Source organism: Aythya ferina (genome assembly GCF_964211825.1).
Source record: "Aythya ferina genome assembly, chromosome: 14".
NCBI lineage: Eukaryota > Metazoa > Chordata > Aves > Anseriformes > Anatidae > Aythya > Aythya ferina.
This window is the reverse complement of record NC_140312.1, coordinates 7,053,700-7,062,677: the sequence shown is the minus strand read 5'-3', so window position 1 is coordinate 7,062,677 and position 8,978 is coordinate 7,053,700. Positions and strand designations below refer to the sequence as shown.

General features: G+C 55.4%; 1 long non-coding RNA gene across 1 annotated transcript; it reads right to left on the bottom strand.

The window, feature by feature from the left end:
• Window positions 1–1,232: 1,232 nt before the first annotated feature.
• Window positions 1,233–6,092, bottom strand: LOC311444785. The gene is made up of 4 exons (XR_014698064.1): window positions 5,578–6,092; window positions 3,985–4,195; window positions 1,987–2,149; window positions 1,233–1,398 (listed from the first exon to the last, which is right to left on the bottom strand). It is a non-coding gene; the product is annotated as an uncharacterized lncRNA (long non-coding RNA).
• Between the last annotated feature and the right edge of the window lie 2,886 nt (window positions 6,093–8,978).

The following is an 8,978-nucleotide window of genomic DNA, read 5'->3' as shown; positions in this document are numbered from 1 at the left end:
AAGACAAGATCAGCCCTCATGGCAGATATGCTTCTCCTGTTGGCTTTGCCTCAGCCATGGCAGAGTCAGCATGCCCTGACCGGAGGATGCTGTGCCTTGCCCAGCTGCCTCTTGACTTTATTTTCCCCAACACCAACACCCGGCATCCCTCTGGGGTCAGCCGAGAGCTGTCTCCAGCTGCCAAAACTTCCACACCGGGGGTGTAGCATTTCTCATCCAACCCCCTGCCAATCAGCCTCCCCTTCCCCCCTTCTCTTATGATTTAAAGCAAGAAAGAGCCACCGGGCAAACAGCTCGAAGCCGGCATCCCGGCAATTATAAAAGCGCTTTCTGCCAGCTGCTAGACTCCTTGTCACCAAGCTGATGGGTAGACTAAACAGCGAGGACCCGGGCTGATCCCCCCGTCCCGCTCCCCGGGGAGGCGAGTCTCGGGCAGGCAGACAGCTGGGGCTCTCGGAGGATGCAGCTCTGCGCCGCTATGGCAGGAAAACCGGGGGGGCTCGGGGAGGGGAGCGCAATGGTTAGCATCAAACCTGGCAGCAACGCCGCAACGGGGAAGGCCAAGGGGATCCTGAGGCTGCTTGAGTGAGGCGGGTGGGAGGAGACGGAGGAAGGGCTGAAGGGACTTAGAGGATGGAGCCTGGGCGGTGGGAAGCGGGGATCTCCCCACGCTGGGGCCTCACCCCCTTCTTCCCAAGTGTGCTGGCAGCTCTGGCTCATCCCTCCTCTATCACCAAAGGGTCTGAGCCTGGAGTGCCAGGGGGGCTGGGCTAATAAAAGTGATTTTTCCCCCCATCAGTTGCCCAAACCTTGCTCTCCCCCACAAACCCCGCCACGTTCTGCCGACAGCTGATATCACAGGTTTCCCCAGGGGTGCTGGCAAGGAGCAGCCGGTGCTGTTATCTGGGCATCACTCCCTTATCTGGCTCCCATTTTGGCTGCAGGGAGCCAGCACCTCTCAGGTGAGGGAGGCTTGGTCAGGAGCTGCTCCGTGGGGGAATCCACCTGGCCAGCCCCGTTTCTAGTAAAACCCCATCAGATAGCAGTGCCTGGACATCCCCAGGGGTGATGGGGTGGAAATGGGACATTGCAGTTGAGGAACCCAGGGATACAGCTGCTGCTTCCTTTAAAAAATAAAGGGAAAAAAAAAAAAAAAAAAAGAGGCAGCTCAGGTTCCCCTTTCCATCAGTTAGTGGCTTGATCATGCCAAAAGAATTAAGCAGGAGTGATGCTGGAGAGAGCTGTGGCTTTTATTGCTCTTATCTGCTGGCTTCTGGAGGAGTGGGATGGCTGCGTGGGGGTCTGGGCAGGGGACGCGGTGCACACGCCACGGGGAGAGCAGCTCCCCTCTAAATCACTGCTTGCCGTGATTTATGTGGAGGCTCACAGGTTAGGTAACTGCAGTAAACAGAATAAACAGACCTCGGTCTGAATTTATGGACCGACAAAAGGACCTTTAACCATAAAAGAAATGTGCTTTCCAGCCCTCTTCTATCACCAGATCCCGAGCAAAGGCTTAAATACTTATGTCAAGCCCTCGCAGATCAGGAGCTGGGCTGGATTCAAACCTCTGCTCTATTTCCCTGTTCTCTGAGTAAGCCATCTCCTAGCGCACCTCCCGCTCACTCTCAGCTGCCCACTGACACCCGAGGGGTGTTTTTGGGGTGCTGCTGGCTGCTCAACCCTTCCTCCCCAGCAGCTACCCGTATCCAAGCAAGGAGCTTTGGCTGCTGTCGCAGAGATAAGCCTCCCCAGTACAACAGCTGCTATCTGAAGAGCAACTAAGGGCTGTATCTTTTTCTCCCAAAGTAAAAGTGGTGGTAGATTTTCGTGTGGTTCTCAAATGTTTGATGCATCTCTCCCTATAGACGTGGAAGGTTGTGGCATGATAATATTACCCACCTTGTGTGCCAGGCAGAAGGGCGTGTGTGAAGGCACAGCATCCAGGGAGCCTTCTTTTTTTTTTTTTTTTTTTTTTAAACCCACCTTTAGACCATCCTTTGAAATATGGTATCAGTGCAAGAAAAGGCAGCTGCAGAGGTGTCTGTCCGTCCCCAAACAGGCACAGCTCATGCTCGGAGCTGGTCCCTCCAGGGGAAGGTGTGCACAACAGGGAGTGCGGGAGGCAAGGGTAAAACCAGAAGCTGGGCTAAAAAATGTTGGAAAATTTGATATTAATAGGACTTATCAGCAGAGTCAGCCACAGAGCAGCACAGAAAACCCAGTGCTATGGAATCTGCTCTGTGAGCCCCTCTTTACCCTGTCCCTTGGTAGCCAGAGAAGGGAAAGCGTCCAGGAAAGCGTCCTGCCTTCCCTCCATCTTGCACATCTTTATTTAATTCCATTGAAAGCAAGCTGACATATTTGAAATGGAACAATTTAAATCCTTGAATTGTTCTAAATCCAGGAGAATTGCCAAAACCCCTGTTTTAATACATTTTTAAATTGCCTTTTCCTCCTGTCTTTGGGAGCCAAGCTATGGCTATTTAATTACAAGCACAGCCTCCATTTAAGAAACCCTTGTAATGAGGCTGGCGTGGAAAGGCACCCAAGTTTTCCATTGTCTGACCGAGGCACTGCGATTAGCACGTGTTATCCCGTGTTCATATTTGGCATGGGTTGGTTCGTGATGCTTTGGGGAAATGGGCTAGCAGTAATCTCCACACCCCGGGCTCTTCCTGAGCTCACAGCAGTGCTTCAACCCGCCCCTTAGATGGGATCAAATCCAGAATCCTACTAGGTAAAAGGGTCGGGATGCCTGCTTTGTGCAGCTCAAATCTGGGAGCAGGGGCTTTCAGTCCTCCAAGGCACAGTTAGGGAACAAGGGGATAGGAAATAAATACAAAAGGGAGGAAGGATTGGGTGAAAAGGAGGCAAAGGAAAATCCTAGCAAGGGAGAGAAGCAAGAACAGCACCACAAAGAAACGACTCTGTGGTCCTTGCGGTAGCAGCATGGAAATATTTCCCTTGGCTCGCATCGAGCCGGGAACTAGAGCCGACCCCGGGGGGAGTTCTCCGAGTACTGCAGCAGCCACTCAGCTCCGAAAAGCACTGCGGAGAGCTTCCCAAAGGGTCAGTGGTGTGATGCAGCAATGTGTCCCAGCTGGGATGCCCCACACCCCGCAGCAGGGAGCTCTCAGTGCTGGAGCCACCACACCACATGGACCAGGGCTTGCAGAATCCTCTAAGCAAAGCTCCTGCCCCAGAAATCCCCACATAAACCAAAATGCAGCCGACCAAAGCCACCCCCTGCTCTCATCCCATGGAGGGGACCAGGCTGGGCTCCAGCATCACCCCGGAGGTGATGGAGCAGAGCAGAGGGACATCTCCTGCCCCCTCCCAGGGCTGGTGCGCGAGCAGCACCAAAACCTGCTTTTGGGGCAAGGAAACCACTCGCACCCACACCATCCTTAAAGCAGCTCCGCATCCCTTGAACCCACATTCCCCGGGGAGAGCTGGGCCGGTTGGGGCTCCCAGGAAGCGGCCGGGCCGCGCTGGAGCCAGCGCCCTCGCCATCCATCATCCTTATCAGCCCCGCTGGCAGCCCGCCGGGCCCTGGCAAGCGGGGCCGCACGGCGAGAGACAGGCAGGAGGCAGCGGGGCGATAAGCCACGCCACAAACAAAAACAACTGGCCCGGCCGGAGACTTCAAAGCGCCCAGCTGAAATTTATGTGGCTGCGGAGCCCGTGCCGGTGCTGGGAAGATGGGGGCAGCCTCCAGGGTTGGGGGGGGGGGGGGGGATGCGGGTAGGATGCGCTGCTGTGGTTCATGTATGCAGAGCCATGGCTTGGATAAGTTCTGGGGGTGTAATCGGGATGCTGGCAAGGGGTGAAGCACGTTGTCCTGCACCGGGCACAACCCAGTAAAAGCTTCAGGCAGGATCGTGCCCCATGGTTCTGCATGGGAGCAGCCCTGGGGCAGCGCTGCTGCCTGCACCCACAGGCTCCCAAAGCTCCCACAGACATTTATTCCGAGTGATTTACCAGCAACAAGGCCGTTTGCTGTCCATACGCAGCCTTCTCAAAGTAGCTTCAGCGACCAGCTGCCGGGTGGAAGATTTCAGGCTGCTGCCAGGGAAATGAGGAGCCCAGGCACAAAGTGCTCCACCTGCCTCGGAAACACCCCATGAGCATCAGCTGGGATCGGGTCCCTCCACACTCAGAGCTCCCCTGGGGCAGGTGCAGCCGCACAGCACTTCGGGAATAAACAGGACAAAACAGTTGTAAGAGCTTATACAAGTTCCCTCTCAGCTGTATTCACATATCGAAGTGTAACAATGCTGTTGAAGCAGAGCCTCAAATTGCTTTGCTGATAACTGCTTCCTTGTCTTTATAGGAAATTTCATTGAGCTTTGTTTGGATGTCATCGTGCTGACAAATAAATGATCACTGACTTTTAAGAAAGTCTTTTAAAATATTAATATAATAATAATTTTTAAATTATGAGTACTGATCAGAAGCTCTTGCTTTCATTTGCCAACAAGATCACTCAAAAATTAGAATTGCTAGCTTAAATTTGTGCAAATGGAAATTGAGTCAAGTTAAATATCTGTTCCTTGTATCTTTTCTTTCCTGTCCCTCCACTTTCATTTAAAAAAAAAAAAAAAAAATTTAGGTGTGGTGTGAGGGCAGTAATAGAAACAATCTTCCATTTCAGTTGCATCTAATGGAAAGGGGAAGGATTTTATTTTTACCATCAGACGAATGAGTCCTATGGCAGCTGAATGAAGAAGCAGTGATTTCAGATAGTTCTTTTTTGGGGGAGAAAAGACCCTTTTCCCAAGTTTTGCTCCCCAGGAGCCTTGGAGGAAGGCTCCCCCCAGACTCACTCCGACAGGAGACTTCCAAGCACTTCAAGGCCCGCTCTGCCTCACCTCGGGGCTGTACAGGGCTGCCCCAACCCCTGTCCCCCTCCAAAGACCCCCAGGGACCCCCAGCTCCCCCCTCCCCTTTATACCCCTGCGGGTGACGTTAGGGCTCCCTGCCCACCCTACTGGCTGGCGGGGCTGGGGGTGGGACGTGGCAGCACCCCTTAAAGCGTGGGGCCGAAGCCCCCAGCCCCAAGGAGCCCACTGACGCGCGGGGGGCTATCTTGTTTTAATTACATCAGAGCAAATGACTCCTTCCCCCGTGCTTTATGTCAGCACGGCGGGGCCGTAATTTCTCTTGGCACAGTCTAGACTGGAGCCCCTTTGAAGCCGCTCGAGGCCGGAGGAGAACAAACAGCTCCTCCCGAGCCGGGGGATTAGGGGAGCCGGCGGCCGCCCCGCTTTGGGGCACGGCCGAGTCCTCGCCGGAGCCCCCCCAGCCTCCTGCTCCCTGCAGTGCCCCCACGGGGGTCCCAACCCCACCGGGGTTTGGGTTCCTTGAGCTCAGCTTGTCCCTGGGGAACAGAGGAGATGCTGGTGTTGGGTGAGGCCAGGCGGGATGCCCACCACCTATCCCACATCCCGGTGCTGAGGGTGGTCCCGCTGCCCCTACAACCCCAGGCTGCCCCCACCACACCCCCAAGCACCGGTCCTTCACCCTGAGCAGCATCAGGTCAGCAGCCCCCATGCTTTTCCCTGAAAAACTTACTGACATCTTCAATGCAGGAAATCTCTTCTTGTTTTCTGCTGATGAAAGTAATCCTGGAAGTACCTTTACTAAGTTACAGCATTTCTCCATGACGTTTATTTTATTTTTTAAGGACACCAATACCAGTTTCATTAACTGGGAAAGGCATTTTCTACCTCATTATCTCCAAGAACCCCAGAAGCCTGAGGGCACATTTTAGAATGAGCACAGAGAACAGTTCTCCCCGAAGCCTGCAAGGCCACAAGAAACACTGACTCCTTCCCCAAATCACTTCTTCCCCTCCCCAGCACCTGCCAGATGAAACCCCAAGGAGCAGCACCGCTCCCCTGTAGGGCTTCAGGCGTTCCCCAAGGTCCCTGGAGGAGATGGGGCTGGAGATGAGCCATGGTGTGGAGCTGTGGGGTGCCCAAGGAGAAGCACAGCCTGTAGGGGGGCCTGGGCCCACCCAGGCACTGAGCTTATAGGGATCCCGCCCGTGGGCAGGGTGAGGGTCCCAGCTGAGGCTGCTTAGGCCCGTCAGCCCCTGTCAGTGCCCCCAGGCCCTGCCGTACCCACCCCACCCCAAGTTCTCACCTTGCCAAAGCGCCGTCCCCATCCCCAGCTGGGCCGAGCTCTTGCCCCCGCTGCCGCCCCGGCTCGGAGCAGCAGCAGCAGAGCTCGCATGGAAACACACGTGTTTTCTATATTTTCCACCCAAACGCCGGGTTTTAAATATTCTAGCAGCACCACTCGCTCGGCGAGAGCTGCCAGGGTTTATGACAGGTCCCTCCTCCTTACAGCTCTGAAATCGGGCTGCAAACAAGCTCTCCGGGCTGCAGTGCTGCCTGCGAAGGGGGCTGCTCCCCTCGTGCTGTGCCTGTTGGCTCCAATTAGCGCTGGCAGGAGGCAACTGCAGAGAGAGGGAGAGCTTCGCCCTGCGAGTGAACTCCTTTATTTACAGCGTTTTCAAAGCAAGATGAATATTTTTATTTTTATTTCTTTTTTTTTATTATTATTTATTTTTTTAAACAAACTTACCCATCTGTGAAAGAAAAAAACAACCAGCCCCTAAATAGAGGAAGAGGAAGGATGCTGCCTGCTTTCCCTGAGATGGAAATTCAGCTTCGATTAGTAAGGGCACGATAGGATCACCTGGCATTTCTCTGCAAGCCCTGCCCTGGCCAGAACTTGGCTTCAGCCCCTGCCTGGATCCAGCTCCAGCAGCATCCTTGCCCCGGCTCCTGCCTCTGCCCCTGCAGGAGTGACTCCATCCCTCTGCTGTTAATTAACACCTGACGAGCAGCTTCAGAGCCCTCAGCCGAGTGTGTGGGCAAATTGGGGGGACCCCATTTGTGGGGTCCCCGTGCCCCCCAGCTGTGCTGCCCGCTGTTTCAAAAGGCACAAACGCAACCCGAAACTTCTCCTCCATGCGGGATATTGGTGGTGTTACTGCAATAAATGGGTTTTGTAGGAGTGCCTCCGGGGTATCACTGAAGTGGATTTGGCAGGAGGCAGAGGAGCTCAGCCTGGTGGGATTTCAGACCTGCCTTGTTCAGACGTCCCGTCACAGCTTTGGGTACCAGCGGATGCTCCTGCTCTTTGCTTCCTGTGGTGCTGCAGGCAATGCACGCTCTGCAGGGCCAGGGGAACGACCGCATCAGGGAAATCCTGCAATAAATAACCCCACGGGAGACAAAACCCCTTGTGCAGGGAAGCTGGGCTCTCTGCTCCCCGTGCCAGCAGCCTCAGCCAGCAAAACCCAGGGAGAAAAGCCGTGTGCCTGACGTACCACATCCAACCATCACTTTGGGTTCACGCCTCATTTGCTATATTCCTTCCAGCCGTGCTCCTTCCACCTCAGCCAGCCGCAGCCCGCGGTGCTTCCAGCAGCCGAGCAGCTGCTTTCTGTCCCGTACCACCAGGCAGGAGCCGGGAGAGGGGCGGCCCCGTGCGCTCGCAGGGCCAGGAGTTACGGCCACCGCTTGCTACCGACTGCGCGCTGCCGACAAGAGCCCTCCCGGCCATAACTCAGCGCCGAGGCCGCCCCAGTGGGGTAGTGGCCGGCAGCAGGGGGTTTATGGACTTTGGAGTGGGCTTAGTTAGCTGTGCCCCCAGGGATTTCTCTCGCTGAGCCATACGGAGAAGGCTGGATGCTCGTTCTGCTCATTAAGCAAGGGAAGCGATGTGGTTTGCAAAGGCAGGAGCACTGCGTTGTGCTCCCTGCCCTAATGCAGCCTCCCCAGCTCCCTGTGCCACCGGGGCTGCTCTGAGCGGGCTGTGGGGGCATCCCCTTGCCCCCTACAGCACCTCAATTGTTTCTCATGTGCCTTCTCACTGCTGATGGGGAAGGATGGAGCTCTGCAGCTCTGTGGGAGGATGCGATCAAGACTCCTTTGGTCTGCCCAGCCACCTGAATGCCCCTACCCTGCCTCAGTTTCCCTGCAAAACCTGCTCGTGATGCAAGGCAGACCAGCAGCTCAGGGTGCAGTGCTCGGCTCTGCCTCCAGAGAGAAAACAGGCGAAGCCGAGCGCAGAGCCCAGAACATCCCGGCGCTGATAGCAGGCGCGGGCCAAAGCCCCACGTTGGGGCTGGGCTCAGCTTGGCAGCTGAATCAGCAAATAATTAGCAGGGCCAGAGCTGGAGGATTAGCAGCGCTCCCCTTTCCAGCCATCCAGCCTGGCGTTAACCCTTTCATCCACATCTCCAAAACCCCAAAGCTTTGGGGACTCCTGGGGGGCGAGATGCTGCTGCAGGACCAGCATGGTCGAGGGTGCCCGGGGTGCTGCCCCTCGCCAGACCCCGGCCCTCGCCGCAGTAGCATCCCTGGGAGCCGCTGTGCCGCGGGGCGAGCCGTCAGTCCCGTGCCTGGCGGCTCGTTTGTTCACCTCCGGGCAGCCCGATGACAGCGCTTCCCTTTACTACCAGCTGCAAAAACCTGGCAGCTGATTTAGGAGAGCTCCCGGGGCCCAAAATGTAAACCGTTTTTCACCAGGAATGTATAAGCAAGCCATAAAATAAGGGATTTGGGTCTGGTCACATGGGACAGGCCTCCCATAAAATTGAAGCATTGATCTGTATTTTAGTGAGCAGCTTCGAAGCTGCCCGGATGATTGAAGACCTGAGCTTTAACAAACTCTGTAATCTCCCGCCATACATCTGAAGTGGCATGTTTGAAGTCCGAGGACGAGTTATTTATATTATTTATATAATGCACGGTGAAAGGACATTAGCCGAAGCCGGAGTGCCGGTGGCGGGTATCGTTTGTGGGTAAAAAAAAGCATCGGCCCCGCTGTCCATCATTGTTCCTCGTTGGGGATGCCCTGCGTGGGCACACACTGGTGATGGCCAAGGTGTCCCAAAATCTTCCCAAAACCTCAGGAACTGGGACCCAGCCCTCAAAAACCACCCTGCAGTGGCTGGG